An 18,428-nucleotide genomic window follows, 5' to 3' on the forward strand; every position below is an offset into this window, starting at 1 on the left:
TACAGAAAGAAGGTTCAGAGATCGACCATCAGAACCTAGCATTCCCATGTGGTAGAGGAGATAGGTGGTTGGCTGTCACACGGGGATGGTAGAGGGCTTGGGGGGAGGGTATAAGTCTTATAGGTCCAGTCCTCAGAGGCAGAGGACATGATTGAGCGCTGCAGTCTTGAGAAAATAAAGGCCCCTTAGACCCTGGGGCCGGCTTCCTCCCTGCTCGCCATGTTTCACGTCCACACAATTAAACAAGTCATCCTGGCCGCTGCAGCCTTCTCCTACACCTTCTCCTTGTGTGTGTGTGAGTGTCATGCAGAGAACCATCCCATTTGTTTATCCATACCAGAGGTAGAGCAGCGTTGGTGGGTCAGTAATCCGACTCTGTTGTCATATCATGTGCAATTTCTGTTAGCTTCCTCTCCAACTCAATGCCTGCTTTTCCTCTCAAGTAGCAGTTCCTAATATAACCCAGCCAGTCCCAACACTACAAGTGTGTGTATTTGGTCATGAGATTAATATGAATTGCATGATAGGGCAGGAGATCAGGACTTAGTGTAATGGCATAACATGAACAATGTCAACATAAACCATTGGGATTTGGAAAGGGCTCCCTATCTTATGTGTGACGATGTGTGTGTTTAAATTCAACAGGAGATCACTGGCTGTGGCTAATCTTATCCATTATTAGCTGCGTTTTTTTATCTTTATGGCCGAGCTAACAAGCCTCTGATACCATTAATAGCAAAGAAAGTTCACATGTGAGGTTAAGCATGAAGACAAATGGGACAAGGATCACAGGGCATAACTCTTGCTCTGTTAAATGTAGTTATGATGGTGAGGAGAGGCACTTAAGAGGGGGAAATGACACACACCGAACACATTCACATTCCACAGACACTGTTGACACTGTGTTCACGGAGAGTGAAAAAGAAAGGAAGGTGATGTCAAGCAACATTTATTTTTATTGTTATGGTTTAAACTTGACTAAGTTCCTCCAGGTTATGGGCAGAGAATGAGAAAATAAGTCAGGGACTGCACACAAGCTCCCTGCTGTAGTCGACCAGGTACATAGGAGCTGCAGAATGTCAACTTCACCAACCATTTGCAAAGCTAATATACCAGTTCCCAAGTATACATGAACGGTGTGACTGACTTGACTGCCAGTTCTGTGTAAAACCCACAACCGTAAAGCAAATGAAAGGTGACCTGCCATGACCAGTTAAGGCTATCTTATTGGATATTGAGAGCTGTCCAACGGCTTGTGAACAGTGAAAGGTCAGGGGTTAACAGCGTGTAATGAGCTCGTGTTGGAGTGAGGGGTGATGGGCATTGGGAGGTAAATGATTCTACAGAGCAGCCACACACTGAGGTGGTCTAGAGTGTGTGTGTCTCATATCAGTGAGTTACCTCCAGACACTGTAGCCACAACAGATAGAGACCACTTAGGGACATTTCAGAGTCTCTTCACAGACACTGAAGAGACTCCCCCAATGTTAGACAATTCCATCTTTCTAATAGGACAGGGGTCACCTGCCAGTGACCTGTTATCAATGGCCTGGCTCGCCCTCCAGAAGTTGTTAATCTGTCACGATACGTTTACATCTGCTTAAATGGTTGTGTGGAGGTTAGCTTCATGGGATCTCTAATGGATGATTTGGGTCTGTTGCGTTTTGGCGTCACGTCAAATCCATATGGGGGATATCAATCGCCGAAAGCCGGTTGTTTGGCCTGGTCTGGATCGGTTCCTCTCACAGGTAGCACATTCTCCTCTTCCACCAAACTCCTGGGAATAGAAGAGAGGAATGGGAAGAGGAAAAGGAAGATGGTCTGCTGAATACATACACAGTACAGTGTTCTACACTTCAGACTTGACATGGCTAGCCTCCATAGAAACATGGCTAGCCTCTGTAGAAACATGGCTAGCCTCTATAGAAACATGGCTAGCCTCTATAGAAACATGGCTAGCCTCTATAGAAACATGGCTAGCCTCTATAGAAACATGGCTAGCCTCTATAGAAACATGGCTAGCCTCTATAGAAACATGGCTAGCCTCTATAGAAACATGGCTAGCCTCCATAGAAACATGGCTAGCCTCTATAGAAACATGGCTAGCCTCTATAGAAACATGGCTAGCCTCTATAGAAACATGGCTAGCCTCTATAGAAACATGGCTAGCCTCTATAGAAACATGGCTAGCCTCTATAGAAACATGGCTAGCCTCTATAGAAACATGGCTAGCCTCCATAGAAACATGGCTAGCCTCCATAGAAACATGGCTAGCGTCCATAGAAACATGTCTAGCCTCCATAGAAACTAGTGGCGGTCAGTGCTGTTTATGATGAGAGAAGATTATTATTTATTTGTTTCATGAGCATGGCCTTATTTCTATTACAGCATATTATATGGCTGCCATTCATATTCCCTTCCCCCAGTTCAAAGTAACATCGATAGGTTTAGGCTACTACATGATACTCAAATTTTCCCTACATCCATCATGGGGTTGCTACAACCTAGCCTATGAATGAAAGTTGACAACATAGGTGCATATCAATCAATCAATCCAATTTAATTATAAAGCCCTTATTACATCAGCTGATGTAACAAAGTGCTATACAGAAACCCAGCCTAAAACCCCAAACAGCAAGCAATGCAGGTGTAGAAGCAGGGTGGCTAGGAAAAATTCCCTAGAAAGGCCAGAACCTAGGAAGAAACCTAGAGAGGAACCAGGCTATGAGGGGTTGCCAGTCCTCTTCTGGCTGTGCCAGGTGGAGATTATAACAGAATATGGCCAAGATGTTAAAATGTTCATAGATGACCAGCAGGGTCAAATAATAATAATCACAGTGGTTGTCGAGGGTGCAACAGGTCAGCACCTCAGGAGTAAATGTCAGTTGGCTTTTCATAGCCAATCATTCAGAGTATCTCTACCACTCCTGCTGTCTCTAGAGAGTTGAAAACAGCAGGTCCGGGACAGGCAGCACATCCGGTGAACAGGTCAGGGTTCCATAGCAGCAGGCAGAACAGTTGAAACTGGAGCAGCAGTACGGCCAGGTGGACTGGGAACAGAAAGGAGTCATTATGCCAGGTAGTCCTGAGGCATGGTCCTAGGGCTCAGGTCCTGAGAGAGAGAGAGAGAGAGAGAGAGAGAGAGAGAGAGAGAGAGAGAGAGAACTGTGTGCTCGGGAGAGAGAGAGAGAGAGAGAGAGAGAGAGACTGTAGAGATGACACGATCCCGACCCTGCAGAAGTTTATTGCATTCAGATGACTCGTAATGACACAGAAAAGCCATTTCACACAGAAACATTTCGTCTCGGAGTTGTGTTGTGTCTTTCCCTTTGCTGTCCAAGAGAGAGCCATCGCACCTCTGAGAGAAATGCCTTGAACTGAGAGAGAGAGCTCACCTGTCGCGTTTTCCTCTTGCATCTTTTCCCGAGAGAGAGAGAGAGAGAGAAGGAATATGAATAAAATCTTTTCCCTTTTTCACAAGAGAGAGAGAGAGAGAGAGAGAGAGAGAGAGAGAGAGAGACTCCCACCTTGTTTGAAACCCCCGAGTATCCACCTTCCGATTTTTGATGGGTATCTGAAAGTTAATTTTACTGTGATGCTGACGACTGAATAAATATTGAAATGAAGCAGAGAAATGTAGATCTGCGGGCTGCCGGCTTGCTGCGGGCCGGTTCTAATAATAAATCAAGATCATCCCAGGGGCCGTAGATGTGGCCCGCGGGCCTTGACTCTGACATATGTGCTCTAGAGAGAAAACAGCAGGTCCGGGACAGGCAGCACATCCGGTGAACAGGTCAGGGTTCCATAGCAGCAGGCAGAACAGTTGAAACTGGAGCAGCAGTACGGCCAGACTGGGAACAGAAAGGAGTCATTATGCCAGGTAGTCCTGAGGCATGGTCCTAGGGCTCAGGTCCTCTGAGAGAGAGAGAGAAAAGAAAGAAAGAAAGAAAGAAAGAAAGAAAGAAAGAAAGAAAGAAAGAAAGAAAGAAAGAAAGAAAGAAAGAAAGAAAGAAAGAAAGAAAGAAAGAAAGAAAGAAAGAAAGAAAGAAAGAAAGAAAGAAAGAAAGAAAGAAAGAAAGAGAGAGAGAGAGAGAGAGAGAGAGAGAGAGAGAGAGAGAGAGAGAGAGAGAGAGAGAGAGAGAGAGAGAGAGAAAGAAAGAAAGAAAGAAAGAAAGAAAGAAAGAAAGAAAGAAAGAAAGAAAGAAAGAAAGAAAGAGAGAGAGAGAGAGAGAGAGAGAGAGAAAGAGAGAAAGAGAGAGAGAAAAAGAGAGAGCATACTTCTATTCACACAGGACACCAGATAAGACAGGATAAATACTCCAGATATAGCAGACTGACTCTAGCCCCCCGACACAAACTACAGCAGCATAAATACTGGAGGGTGAGACAGGAGGGGTCGGGAGACATTGTGGCCCCGTCCGACGATACCCCCGGACAGGGCCAAACAGGCAGGATATAACCACACCCACTTTGCCAAGCACAGCCCCCACACCACTAGAGGGATATCTTCAACCACCAACTTACCATCCTGAGACAAGGCCGAGTATAGCCCACAAAGATCTCCACCACGGAACAACCCAAGGAGGGGGGGCCAACCCGGACAGGAAGATCCCGTCAGTGACTCAACCCACTCAAGTGACGCACAGCGTATGTATAGGTATGTACGACAAGACCAAATCGGTAAGATACGTAGGAGCAAGCCCATGTAATGCTTTGTAGGTTAGCAGTAAAACCTTGAAATCAGCCCTAGTCTTAACAAGAAGCCAGTGTAGAGAGGCTAGCACTGGAGTAATATGATCACATTTTTGGTTCTAGTCACGATTCTAGCATCCGTGTTTATCCAAAGTTTATTTAGTGCTTTATCCAGGTAGGCGGAAAGTAGAGCATTGCAGTAGTCTAACCTAGAAGTGAAAAAAGCTTTTCTGTATCATTGTTGGACAGAAAGTTTCAGATTTTTGCAATGTTACGTAGATGGAAAAAAGCTGTCCTTGAAACAGTCTGGATATGTTCATCAAAAGAGAGATCAGGGTCCAGAGTAACGCAGAGGTCCTTCACGGTTTAATTTGAGATGACTGTACAACCATCAAGATTAATTGTCTGATCCAACAGGAGATATCTCTGTTTCTTGGGACCTAGAACAAGCATCTCTGTTTTGTCCGAGTTTAAAAGTAGAACCTTTGCAGCCATCCACTTCCTTATGCCTGAAACACAGGCTTCCAGTTAGGGCAATTTTGGGGCTTCACCATGTTTCATCAAAATGTACAGCTGTGTGTCATCCGCATAGCAGTGAAAGTTAACATAATGTTTCCGGATGACATCACCAAGAGGTAAAATACAGTGGGGCAAAAAAGTATTTAGTCAGCTACCAATTGTGCAAGTTCTCCACTTAAAAAGATGAGGCCTGTAATTTTCATCATAGGTACACTTCAACTATGACAGACAAAATGATAAAAAAAATCCAGAAAATCACATTATAGGATTTGTTATGAATTTATTTGCAAATTATGGTGGAAAATAAGTATGTGCCCCACTGCATATAGTGAAAACAATAGTGGTCCTGAAACAGAGCCTTGTGGAATACCGAAGTTTACAGTGGATTTGTCAGAGGACAAACCATCCACAGAGACAAACTGATATCTTTCTGACAGATAAGATCTAAACCAGGCCAGAACTTGTCCGTGTAGACCAATTTGGGTTTCCAATCTCTCCAAAAGAATGTGGTGATCGATGGTATCAAAAACAGCACTAAGGTCTATTAGCATGAGGACAGATGCAGAGCCTCGGTCTGACGCCATGAAAAGGTCATTTACCACCTTCACAAGTGCAATCTCAGTGCTATGATGGGGTCTAAAACCAGATTGAAACGTCGAGAGACAAATTTGAGGTGACAGACAGTGACACATGGACAGACAGTGGACAGACACCCCAGCCCGACCGGACATGATGACATGATGACCGGACACGATGGACAGACACATTCAATAGTGCCTTGCGCGCTCTTGCCTGCATCTAGCTTATCATTAGTCCAACAGTTCCAAACGAGAGTTTCTATTGGACAAATGCAGGTATTTTTATCCCTGTTTCTGTTGCTTCCGTTTAAGAAAAGTATTTCAACAGAATCTGTGGAATTAATACACCCCTGATCACACGTAAACACCATGTTGTATTCCTTCTCGCCTCTATGCACTCTCCTCCTCTCAACTTTTCCCCTCGTTTGTGGACTTCAATGCACAGCACATCAGTTGTATGTGACTGGGCAAAAAAGCCAAACCATGTCATAAACGCTACACACAGCCTACATCGTTGTCACCATATTAGCTAAAGTAACGTCCTAGTCAACATAGCTAATATAACTAATGTGTTAGTAAACCTGCTACAATCATGCAGTAACATTACAGTGTAAAGTCAGTAAGAAGTTACACCGGTGGCAATAAATTAATAAAACCAGAAGCTTACATTGACTTGGAAGAGTTCCAGTGATGTATTGGAAAGTCATAGCCAGCTAGCTAACATAGCATCCATCTGTTTGAGCAGGGTGTTTCAGTAGGCTAAACTAGCCAGCTGCATTTGCAAGCTAAGTAAGTGAAATGGAGAAAAAAGATACGAAATCTCTCTCATATTTTTGAAGAAATGAATTTGTTGAAAACTTTATAACTGTCTTTCTCTTTGAGTCAATTACTCACCACATTCTATGTACTGCAGTGCTAGCTAGCTGTAGCTTATGCTTTCAGTACTAGATTAATTCTCTGATCCTTTGATTGGGTGGACAACATGTTAGTTCATGCTGCAAGAGCTCTGATAGGTTGGAGAACGTCCAACGGAAGTTGTCATAATTACTGTGTAAGTCTATGTAAGGAGGTGGGAACCAAGAGCCTCCTAGGTTTTGTGTTGAAGTCAATGTAACAAGAGGAGGATGGAAGCTAGCTGTCCTCCAGCTACACCATGGTGCTCCCCAACAGAGTGCTGTCGAGGCTACTGTAGACCTTCATTGCAAAACAGTGTGTTTTAATCAATAAGATTAATTGATATGCCAGCAGCATACCACCCTGCATACCACTGATGGCTGGCTTCTGAAGCTAAGCAGGGTTGGTCCTGGTCAGTCCCTGGATGGGAGACCAGATGCTGCTGGAAGTGGTGTTGGAGGGCCAGTAGGAGGCACTCTTTCCTCTGGTCTAAAAAAAAATATCCCAATGCCCCAGGGCAGTGATTGGGGACACTACCCTGTGTAGGGTGCCGTCTTTCGGATGGGACGTTAAATGGGTGTCCTGACTCTTTGAGGTCATTAAAGATCCCATGGCACTTATCGTAAGAGTAGGGGTGTTAACACCGGTGTCCTGGCTAAATTCCCAATCTGGCCCTCAAACCATCATGGTCACCTAATAATCCCCAGTTTACAATTGGCTCATTCATCCCCCTCCTCTCCCCTGTAACTATTTCCCAGGTTGTTGCTGTTAATGAGAACCTGTTCTCAGTCAACTTACCTGGTAAAATAACTAAAAAATAAGGCTGAACGTGATGGTGAGCATCTAGTCCAAATGGCTCGGTGTACATTTTTCGTTTCAAATATTTTTTATTAAACACACACAAGAATGGTGTATACAAGACAGGTATACAATTCTTATACATTTCCCCCCCCCCCAATTTTAGCTGAGGGAATCTGATTATATTCTAATTTTAAAGAGGTAATGTTTTTATGTTTCTCCATAGATGGATGGCTAGCATTCTCCCTATCCAGTAAGTAAATTTGTCCCTCCAGTTCTTCCAGTTTTCCTCTGTTTTGCCTACTCCTGGCAGCCTGAAAGGAGATGATACAGCCTCTCAGATAAGCCTTCAGTGTTTCCCACAATAATGCTGGGGAAGTCTCTGTGTTGTCGTTGGTATCAAAGAAAAATGTAATTTGGTCTTTAAGATATTCACAGAATGTTGGTTCTGTGAGGAGCTGAGGATTCAACCTCCAGACCCTCTCGTTTGGTACAATGTCACCCAATCTCAGGGAGAAGGTGAGTGGACTGTGGTCCGGGATTATAATATCATGATACCTCACATTACAGGTATAGGGGAGTAGTCTAGCATTCAACAAAAAGTAGTCAATTTGAGTGTAAACATTGTGAATATGAGAGTAAAAGAAGTATTCCCTACCCGTAGGGTTAGCGATCCTCCATATATCAAATAAGTTAGAATTTTTTATGTAGGTATTCAAGAATTCGCTTGAAAAGGAGGTAGGGGTGGCCTCCCGGGTTGCGCAGTGGTTAAGGGCGCTGTAATGCAGCGCCAGCTGTGCCATCAGAGTCCTGGGTTCGCGCCCAGGCTCTGTCGTAACCGGCCGCGACCGGGAGGTCCGTGGGGCGACGCACAATTGGCCTAGCGTCGCCCGGGTTAGGGAGGGCTTGGTCGGTAGGGGTGTCCTTGTCTCATCGCGCACCAGCGACTCCTGTGGCGGGCTGGGCGCAGTGTACGCTAGCCAAGGTGGCCAGGTGCACGGTGTTTCCTCCGGCGCATTGGTGCGGCTGGCTTCCGGGTTGGATGTGCGCTGTGTTAAAGAAGCAGCGGCTTGGTTGGTTGTGTATCGGAGGACGCATGACTTTCAACCTTCGTCTCTCCCGAGCCCGTACGGGAGTTGTAGCGATGAGACAAGATAGTAGCTACTACAACAATTGGATACTACGAAATTGGGGAGAAAAAGGGGTAAAAAAAAGAAAAAAATAAATAAATAAAAGAAAAGGAGGTAGGGGTGCGCCGGGTAGAGGATCTATCCAAATATTGGTCTAGCACATAGTTAAGGTCCCCTCCAATGACCAGGTTAGTATGTGAGATATCTGGAATCAGGGCAAGGACTCTTTTGAAAAAAGAGGGGTTAACAATGTTTGGCCCACAGATATTTAGTAGAGTTACTGAGGTAGAGTGGATTTCTCCTATTACGATCACATACCGACCCTCTTTATCCGCAATAGTGGTTTTATGTAGAAAGGGAATTCCTTTCCGTACCAGAATCGTTGTGCCTCTCGTTTTGGCAGAGAAGTTAGAGTGATACATTTGCCCCACCCACCTACACTTAAGTCTGCTATGAGAGTTATTCTTCAGATGGGTTTCTTGAAAAAATATAATATCAGATGAGAGTGCTTTCAAGTGGGCTAGGACCTTGCCTCTCTTAATTGGTTCGTTTAAACCCTTGACATTCCAGGAAGTGAATGTAAGCCCCGCCTTCCTCTCGTTTGTAGTTCCTATGGTGGCCTGCATAACATGTAACTTGATAAAAAAGTAAGAAAGCACACCAAACCATCACGATCAGCATATGTAGCACCTACACCCGAGCAGTATCCAAACCAACCCCTCCCCCCCTGCAAGCACCTTTACTTCCCACCCTGTTCCCCTAATTTACCCAACACTTACACCCCCCCCATCAACCCACATTTAACAGGCATGCACAAACAGGAGAGAAAAAAAAGGAAAAGTAAAAATAATAAGCACATTGTCTGGCCAATGCCAAAAAAGCACGGCGCGACCTCGAACAAGAGGTAAAACAAAAATAAAATCCCAACTATACGTTCACCTCTCACTATCCTAGAACTTCTACTAACATATGAACGGAGGAGGCTCCCGCGAATAAAGTGTTCAGTTAGCATCTAATAAACCTAAACAGAATAAGTTGCAACTCATATTGCGCATTTAAGCGTCATCCTGGGTCAATCCCAGAGATAAGCAAGATATAGCCTCAAGATTATATTGCTAAGCACTGCCGGTCAAAAAATAAACCATCCGCAACCGACATAGTCAGCCGTACCTTTACATACTGTGGGTCAGGAGATCAGAACAAGGATTGCTAAATTAAACGTTCCCCCCGAATAATATATATACATATATACATATACCCACACACACACACACACACACACACACACACACACACACACACACACACACACACACACACACACACACACACACACACACACACACACACACACACACACACACACACACACACACACACACACACACACACACACACACACAAACAAAAAATATCATATATATATTAAAAAAATATGTATATACATCCATTTGCACATATACACATACAAACATGCATACCCAAGAATAACAATCTACACTGATTTAAAATATAAACATACATAATACTAAAATGCTAAGAGAAAATAGTAATAAAGTACAAATAGTAATTATATGCACGCACACTTACACAGCCATAAGCACTACAGAGGGCTGGTGGGACTCTAGTCGGGAGAGCGGCCTACGGCTAGACAAAGGCAGAACGGCACAAAACATCAACTTGCTAACCAGGTGTCTGCGTCTGCCCCTTCCCAACCATCATCCCCAGTCCCCGGCAAGCAATAAATAAATGGTATGGTAGTAAGAATAATGTAAGGATTGTAAAATAAGAAGATGGAGTTTGTAGAGTTTGGTCATGACATCTCTGTAGTCGGCGCGATGCTTTGCCACATCGGGCGCATAATCCTCATAGACACGGAATGGATGCCCTTTATGTGACAGGTTGCCCCTCATTCGAGCTTCACGCAGGATAAGATCCTTGGTCTTGAAACTGTGAAAACAGATGATTACTGGGCGAGAACGTTGGCCCGGTCCAGGCACTGGGACGAGGGATCGATGTGCACGGTCCAGCTGGGGATCCGAATCCAAAACATCCGATCCCATTGCATCCTTCAATAGCTTGGCGAAGAAGTCGGTGGGGCGAGAGCCCGCCTCTACCCCCTCTGCCAGACCAACAACGCAAAGGTTATTACGTCTGGATCGGACCTCCAGGTCCACCACTTTCACAGAAAGCCTCTGCACACTATCCTGCAATGACGTGCATAGCTTCTCTAACTCGTCGATCCTACCAGCGTTGAATTCAGAAGCTTTCTCAAGGTCCACAATACTCTGGCCATGCGAAGCGACCGTTCGAATGATGCTCTCGATTTTGGTGTCCAGTTCAGCAGCAATAGTGGCCTTAAGATCCTCAGCTATAGCAACACGTAGCTCCCCCAAAGCCCGGGTAAGTTCTGTAAGTGTCACGTTGTTGCATGTGCCTCCCGCCATGTCTGTCTCATTGTTTAGTGGGAAGTAGGCCTCCGCTGTGGATTTATTGTCCTTTGGTCGCTTATTACTCGGCATTTTCATATAAATAGTTACAATCTTATATTAGAAAGAAACATGTGTTGTAAAAAGTGCCATAAAGTAGGTTAAATTAGATTATTTCGCAAAAAAGTTGCAGGAGCCTCTCACGCACAGCCGTTCACTCCAACATGCTAGCTCCGCCCGCTCGGTGTACATTTAACAGGTGTCATTAGACTCTATACATTTTACAGGTGACACTAGTGTCATTAGACTCTATACATTTTACAGGTGGCACTAGTGTCCTGCAGCACGGAGAGGAGAAAACATTTTCATTTCTTATTCATGGTTTTAATCATGGATGACAAAACAGCCCTGTAAAAAAGTTAGGCAACTTGGCCCCCAGACTGTCTGCCTTGACTACATTTTTGTGTGTGCGTGTGTGTTAATGAAAATGTGTGTGTGTGCGTCTTGAGTCTGTGTGTGTGTATGTCTTTGGAACAGTCTGTTGGGGGACCAGTATTTAAAGAACTCTACATTGGTAAGGCTGACTATGTTACGGGGCTGTTGACATTAACAGGCTGGATAATAAAGTCCCAACAGTGTGAGGTCCCCCTGTCCATTCTAATGAGGCATTGTGTAAGGCTGCCTCTTCCTGAGCCACGAGGATGTGTTCAGAGCAGCAGAGGGGTGAGCGAAGGGTTGTCCAAAGGTAGGGGTCAGGAAGGGCAAAGTGCATCCTTCTACATACCAGGATGCCAGATGGTTGAGCGAGCAGGCAGGCAGGCAGGCAGGCAGACAGGCAGGCAGACACAGACAGGGACACAGACAGGGACACAGACAGGGACACACAGAAACGGACACAGACAGGGACACACAGAGACGGACACAGAGACGGACACAGACAGGGACACAGACAGGGACACAGACAGGGACACAGACAGGGACACAGACAGGGACACAGACAGGGACACAGACAGGGAGGGACACAAGACAAAACAGGAGGGCAGTAAGACAGAAACACAAAAACTTCTTCATGGACACCGGACAGGAAATTGCATTATGTTTTCTCGGACTGTCGTAGGGCCTGTTTCCTGTGACCCCGGATGACCTTGGATGTCAGGCCTTTGTCCTCAGGAATGTCTTAATATGGATATTATGGATATGGGGATTCCCAGGTGACATTCTGCCACCCATACTACTCACACATTCACAATGTAGGGCTACACAAATATTGTGAAGAAAATTTTAAATATTAGGTCAACATGTCATCTGAAGATGCTATTGTCATTGTAAAACTACAGAGAATATTATATTAAGGTTAGTCATGGTCTTTCCAAGTGTGCTTTTTCATGTGTTTTGGGTACTTCAGTTTCCTTCCTGAACAAGCCCATAAGTAAACGATGCAGGACCTCTCCATCTTTTTCACTACTACAGAGGCCTTGATGATCACACTGTACGTTATCTGTTGTTGTGCATGGGGCCCTGTCGGTGAAACACATCAGTGAAAGGTCTCACCTGTAGGCAGCGATCTCGATGTCGGGGGCTATCGTCTGACCCAGCAGCCCCTCGTACTCCCCACACTGCTCCCTCATCTGGACCGGCAGGCCATGTTGCTGCTCCTGCCTCTCCTCAATACGACACTGAGAAGAAACAGACAGATAAAGGGCCATGTTCTAATAACCACACTACCACTTATTATAAAGCCATGTACACTATCTATGTATTTTACGCATTCTAAGTGGTATGATAATGTGGTTATTGGAATACAGCCATTGGGTATATGGGATGGGTGGATGGAGGTATAAGTTATTGGAATAGAGCCATTGGGTTTAAGGGATGGATGGAGGTAGAAGCTGACCCTAACCACTAGTCTCGAGTCTGATATTTTGAGGATAGGGAAGGGTAAACTGTTCCTAGATCTGTGGTTAGGATTGAGGGTAGTGTAAACTGTTCTTAGATCTGTGGTTAGGATTGAGGGTAGTGTAAACTGTTCCTAGATCTCTCTTACCTCCAGGTCAGCGATCTCCTCCACATTTGCTTCTCTCTTCACCTCAATCTCACCTCCCCAGCTCTGTAACCTCCTTCTCAAGCTCTACAATCTACACACACAGGTACAAACACACAGACACACAAGTACAAACACACAGACACACAAAACCAGAGATTCAGGTTCATGGTTGGAGGTAACATCATAACAACGTGCATCGGTATAAATGTAATTGATCCACATTCCACACTCATCGAGATGTGACTTGGCACAATCATTGTAGTTCATCTCTAGAGAAAATGGATCTGCCAATTTCATTCTAAACTGCACATTAAAAGCTCAAACGGAATACTCTCTTCCAAACAAGCCAAACACACAAGCACGCACGCACAATCCCAGCACACACCCGCCGCCCGGCTGTGAGTAATTACAGCAATCAGAGAAGTTCAACAATTAGCTGTCAGAGACGGATGATGAGGGTCCAGGCCGTCTGCTTCTCTTTCAGGTAGATCACAGGAGCTCCAGGCTGCGTCCAGAATGGCACCCTATTTCCTATTATAGTGCACTACATCTGGGCTCTGGTCAATAGTAGTGCACTATATAGGGAATCGGGTGCCATTTGCCAGGAGGACCCAGTCAGTCCCAGAACTAACATAGGGCTGATGAGATCCCAACCTGGCCATCTCTCTTTTCTCTCCTTCTCTCCCTCTGCTCTCTCTCTCTTTCTGGCATGATAAGTGAGCCCTGGCCGAATGCCCTGCATGTGCGGGCAGGGGTGTGTCTGTCATCCATATCAATGCCTGTTCTACACTATTATACACATCTCTGGGCTGAGCCTGACGGACTTCACTGCAAGCTGGTTTGTTTGGCCAAGTTGTGTCTGGGTGAGAAACCAGACCTGGGACATCCATCACAGCCGGTGAGAGAGAGATGAAGGGAGGGAGTAAAAGAGGGATGGAGGGACCTGTCCATCAAACTAGGCCCAGGCTGGGCCAAGCGTGGGCTCGCGTGCTGTACATTAGGGAAGAGGAGACGGTGTTATGAGAGTGCGACTGCGGTTACCGAGGGGGACTGTTTATTTAAAGAGCTGGGGCTAGGGCCACAACCACAGTAATGGGAACCAAACCGCCATGTTTGTCATCCCTGGCATCCAATTGGCTCATTCATCCCCCCTCCTCTCCCCTGTAACTATTCCCCAGGTCGTTGCTGTAAATGAGAATGTGTTCTCAGTCAACTTAACTGGTAAAATAAGGGTTAAATAAATCAAATCAAATAAATGATCCGGTGTCGGCTGCAGTCGACCACTGATGATTAGTTACTAGTTATTATTAGTTACTGTAGACTTAAGTCATTGACTGATTATATTAAGTGGTTTGGGGAGGGTTTAATTCTTGATTGATGGACTATAATGGAACATTCCACCATTTCCTTGAATACTGTAAACTTAGTCATTGAGTAATTCAATGAGTTGTCAATTACTGAGTAAGTCTGACTTTTAGGGTGGTTCGAGACTAATTGTTGAATGACTGTACTGAGATTTTCTACAATTTTCTCAATGAAGCCTCTCTGTTGTGTGTTTCAGTATCTCTATGAGAAGGGGGTGGATGTGCTAGATGTGACACATGAGGGTCTATTTCTATTCTTCAGTTTGGGGTTGAAGTCTCTGGAGACACAGAGGAGAAATGTGAGAAGGTTCAGAAGATGATGAAGAAGAAAGAGAGTATTGTGAAACGTATGTTAAATAATGGAGTGAACTGCCTTTCCCTCCCTAAACCTTACTGTCTGTGGGAAGAAGCCATTCACTTTCTACCATTTCTCTTGATTTAGTGGCTGATGTTTGATTCTGAACTCATTGTGGGCTTTTCTGATTAGACGTCTAAGAAGTATGAATTTACTGGAGAAAAAGAAGCTTGAGAGACAGAGAGACAAACACACACAGAGAGAGAGAGAGAGAGAGAGAGAGAGAGAGAGAGAGAGAGAGAGAGAAAAAAAAAAAATCTATAGGTAGTGATTGCAGGGTGAACAATCAGGGAGAAAGAAAGGAGTAAAATCTGCAGGTTATGATTGTCTAAAAAGTAGGTGAATGCCAGAGAGAGAGAGGGAGGTTACTCACCAGTTTCTTCAGTTCGTTGACGTCTGTTATTTGGGCAACGGCTGTGACCCCCGCAGCTCTGGCCACCGCCAGCGCCTTTCCAGCTCCAACGTTGACAACAACCACACCAGTTTCCTTGAACTCGCACTGGAAACATATCAACATAGTCACTACCATTCATTTACTGCATGACACTCCATGAGTGTGTCTGATGAATGACTTTCCTAGGCGGGTCACATTATTTTAGGCTGTACATATTCATAAGCAGTACAACAACCACAAGTTAAAATGTCCATTGTCTTCCAGTTGTTGTTTAGAAAAGCAGTATGTGTGGGTTATTCAAGTGCAAAGAAGTCCTTATGTAAATACCCTTCCAATAATCTGTGTCCTGTACTTTGTACCACCCAGACAGGGAGAATAATCAGTGTCTTGTACTTTGTACCACCCAGACAGGGAGAATAATCAGTGTCCTGTACTTTGTACCACCCAGACAGGGAGAATAATCAGTGTCCTGTACTTTGTACCACCCAGACAGGAAGAATAATCAGTGTCCTGTACTTTGTACCACCCAGACAAGGAGAATAATCAGTGTCCTGTACTTTGTACCACCCAGACAGGGAGAATAATCAGTGTCCTGTACTTTGTTCCACCCAGACAGGGAGAATAATCAGTGTCCTGTACTTTGTACCACCCAGACAGGGAGAATAATCAGTGTCCTGTACTTTGTACCACCCAGACAGGGAGAATAATCAGTGTCCTGTACTTTGTACCACCCAGACAGGGAGAATAATCAGTGTCCTGTACTTTGTACCACCCAGACAGGGAGAATAATAATGCACCATTAAGGGAATGGGGTGCCATTTGGAACGCAGTCCTGATGAAGGGGAACAAATGAGACCGTAAATGAATGGCAACGAGGGCAACGTGTACCAGAGTCAGCCAGAAAATCACACTTCAATCCCAATGGCAATCATTTGGGGCTGGAGACAATGCACCTTGTGAGACAATAATGGAGGCCAGCAAGCTGTCCAGCTGGCAACGAATGAGGGAAGGAGGAGATAGGAGAGTGTAATTATTACCATAAAAGCTGCTGTCAATTTGGGCCAAAGCCTCCACACAGACACATCACACCACCTAGGAAGCACCCCAGCGGTTTGATTACGGACGTGATCTCACCAGGAGGGCCAAAATCCCCAACCAGGGACCCCGAGGAGGGTCAGACACACCGGAGAGCCAGGTTGACCCCAGCAGAGCACCTCTAGCTTGTAACACACTCACTCATTTTAACACACACACAGACACACCGACACACACACACAGTGGGACAAAGTGGGTCTGTTCTGGTGCAGCAGCTCTGATTCTCAGGTTCGTCTCCAGTGTTAAGTCAGGAGGAACATCTGAAGGCTCAGAGTTACCCCTGGACTGGCCAGGCGGTTACGTTGAAGGGTGTTTGTGTGGGTGTTCTGTGTGCAGGTATGTTCACATAATGTACACCGCACGTGCACGCATGCTAAGCGCGTGTGTTCTCCAGAATCCCTACCTGGAGGGTCTCAGCCAGCCGGCTGTAGTACTCCTTGATATCCAGGATGTCAGGGTTGTAAAACTCCAGGACTTCTCTCCCTGCTGCAGCTGGACCCTCTACAGGGACCACCATGTTCTGAACCGTCTGCAGACACACACACACAACATTAAGACACAGACATTAGGCTGTGAGGTGTGTGTTGTATGCTCAGCAGGATAGACTCTCAACCCTTTGCAGACAGACACACCATTAAGACCCCGTCATGTACATCTTCAGGTAGCAATACAACTCCACGACCAACCTCCAGGCATCCATCACAGCAGAATGAAACACCCCAGCAGCCTGAACCTTGAGTAATGATGAGGCAGTCCATTCATCAGGGGAATATGTCTGATAATAATAGCAGTTAATAAAACAAAGGGGCACTGTGAGTCATCCGGTGCAGGGAGTTAGCGAGCGTGTACCTGAGGGAGTGTGTTAGCCAGCAGCCTAGTGGCCGGTCTCCACAGAGGAAAAACAGTGATGGAGAGATGGAACTCTCCTTTTCCCTTTCTCACTGCCCTCTCTCAGCTCTCTCTTTGCTCCTTTTCAGTCTCCCTCGACCTCTCTCTCGCCTCTCTTGCTCGCCGTCCCGCCTTTCTTGCCCGCTCTCCCGCCTCTCTCGCATCGCCTCTCTCGCTCTCCCTCCCTCCCCTCTCTAGCTCGCTCTCCCTCCCTCCCCTCTCTCGCTCTCCCTCCCTCCCCTCTCTAGCTCGCTCTCCCTCCCTCCCCCTCGCTCGCTCTCTTTCCCTATCCCTCGCTCGCTCGCTCTCCCTCCCTCCCTCTCCCTCCCTACCCCTCGCTCGCTCTCCTTCCCTATCCTTCGCTCGATCTCCTTCCCCCTCTCCCCCTCGCCCTCGCTCGCTCCATCCCCCTCGCTCGCTCTCCCACCCTCCCGCTCGCTCTCCCTCCCTCCCTCCCCCACGCTCTCCCCCCTTCCCTATCCTTCGCTCGCTCGCTCTCCCTCCCTCTCGCTCTCCCTCCCTCGCTGTCCCTCCAGCCGCGGCTCGATCTCCTTCCCCCTCTCCCCCTCGCCCGCTCCATCCCCCTCGCTCGCTCTCCCACCCTCCCGCTCGCTCTCCCTCCCTCCCCCACGCTCTCCCTCCCTCCCCCCTCCACAGCTCTCCCTCCCCCTCCCCAGCTCTCCCTCCCTCTGCCTTGCTCTCCCTCCCTCTGCCTTGCTCTCCATCCTTCCGTCTCGCTCTCCCTCCTTTCACTCACCCTCCCGCTCGCTCTCCCTACTGCTCGCGCTCCCTCCCTCTGCCTCGCTCTCCCTCCTTTCGTTCACCCTCCCGCTCGCTCGCTCTCCCTCCCCCACGCTCACTCTCCCCAGCTCTCCCTCCGTCCTCCTCGCTCCGCCTCGCTCTCCCTCCCTCCGCCTCGCTCTCCCTCCCTCCGCCTCGCTCTCCCTCCCTCTGCCTCCTGCTCGCTCGCCCTCCCTCTCTCCCTCATGCTCGCTCTCCCTCCCTCCCCAGCTCTCCCTCCCTCCCGCTACCCAGCTCTCTCTCCTTCTGCCTCGCTCTCCCTCCCTCCCACCGCCTCGCTCGTCCTCCCTCCGCCTTGCTCTCCCTCCTTTCATTCACCCTCCCGCTCGCTCTCCCTCCCCCACGCTCACTCTCCCCAGCTCTCCCTCCCTCCTCCTCGCTCTCCTTCGCTCTCCCTCCCTCTGCCTCCTGCTCGCTCTCCTTCCCTCCGCCTCTCTCGCTCGCTCT

At 46.8% G+C, this 18,428-nt stretch overlaps 1 pseudogene; it reads right to left on the minus strand.

Annotated features, from left to right (window-relative positions):
- Window positions 1-1,479: 1,479 nt before the first annotated feature.
- LOC139366023 (peripherin-like) overlaps window positions 1,480-18,428 on the minus strand; it is a 30,711-nt pseudogene continuing 13,762 nt past the window's right edge.

This window comes from Oncorhynchus clarkii, chromosome 14, assembly GCF_045791955.1.
Source record: "Oncorhynchus clarkii lewisi isolate Uvic-CL-2024 chromosome 14, UVic_Ocla_1.0, whole genome shotgun sequence".
NCBI lineage: Eukaryota > Metazoa > Chordata > Actinopteri > Salmoniformes > Salmonidae > Oncorhynchus > Oncorhynchus clarkii.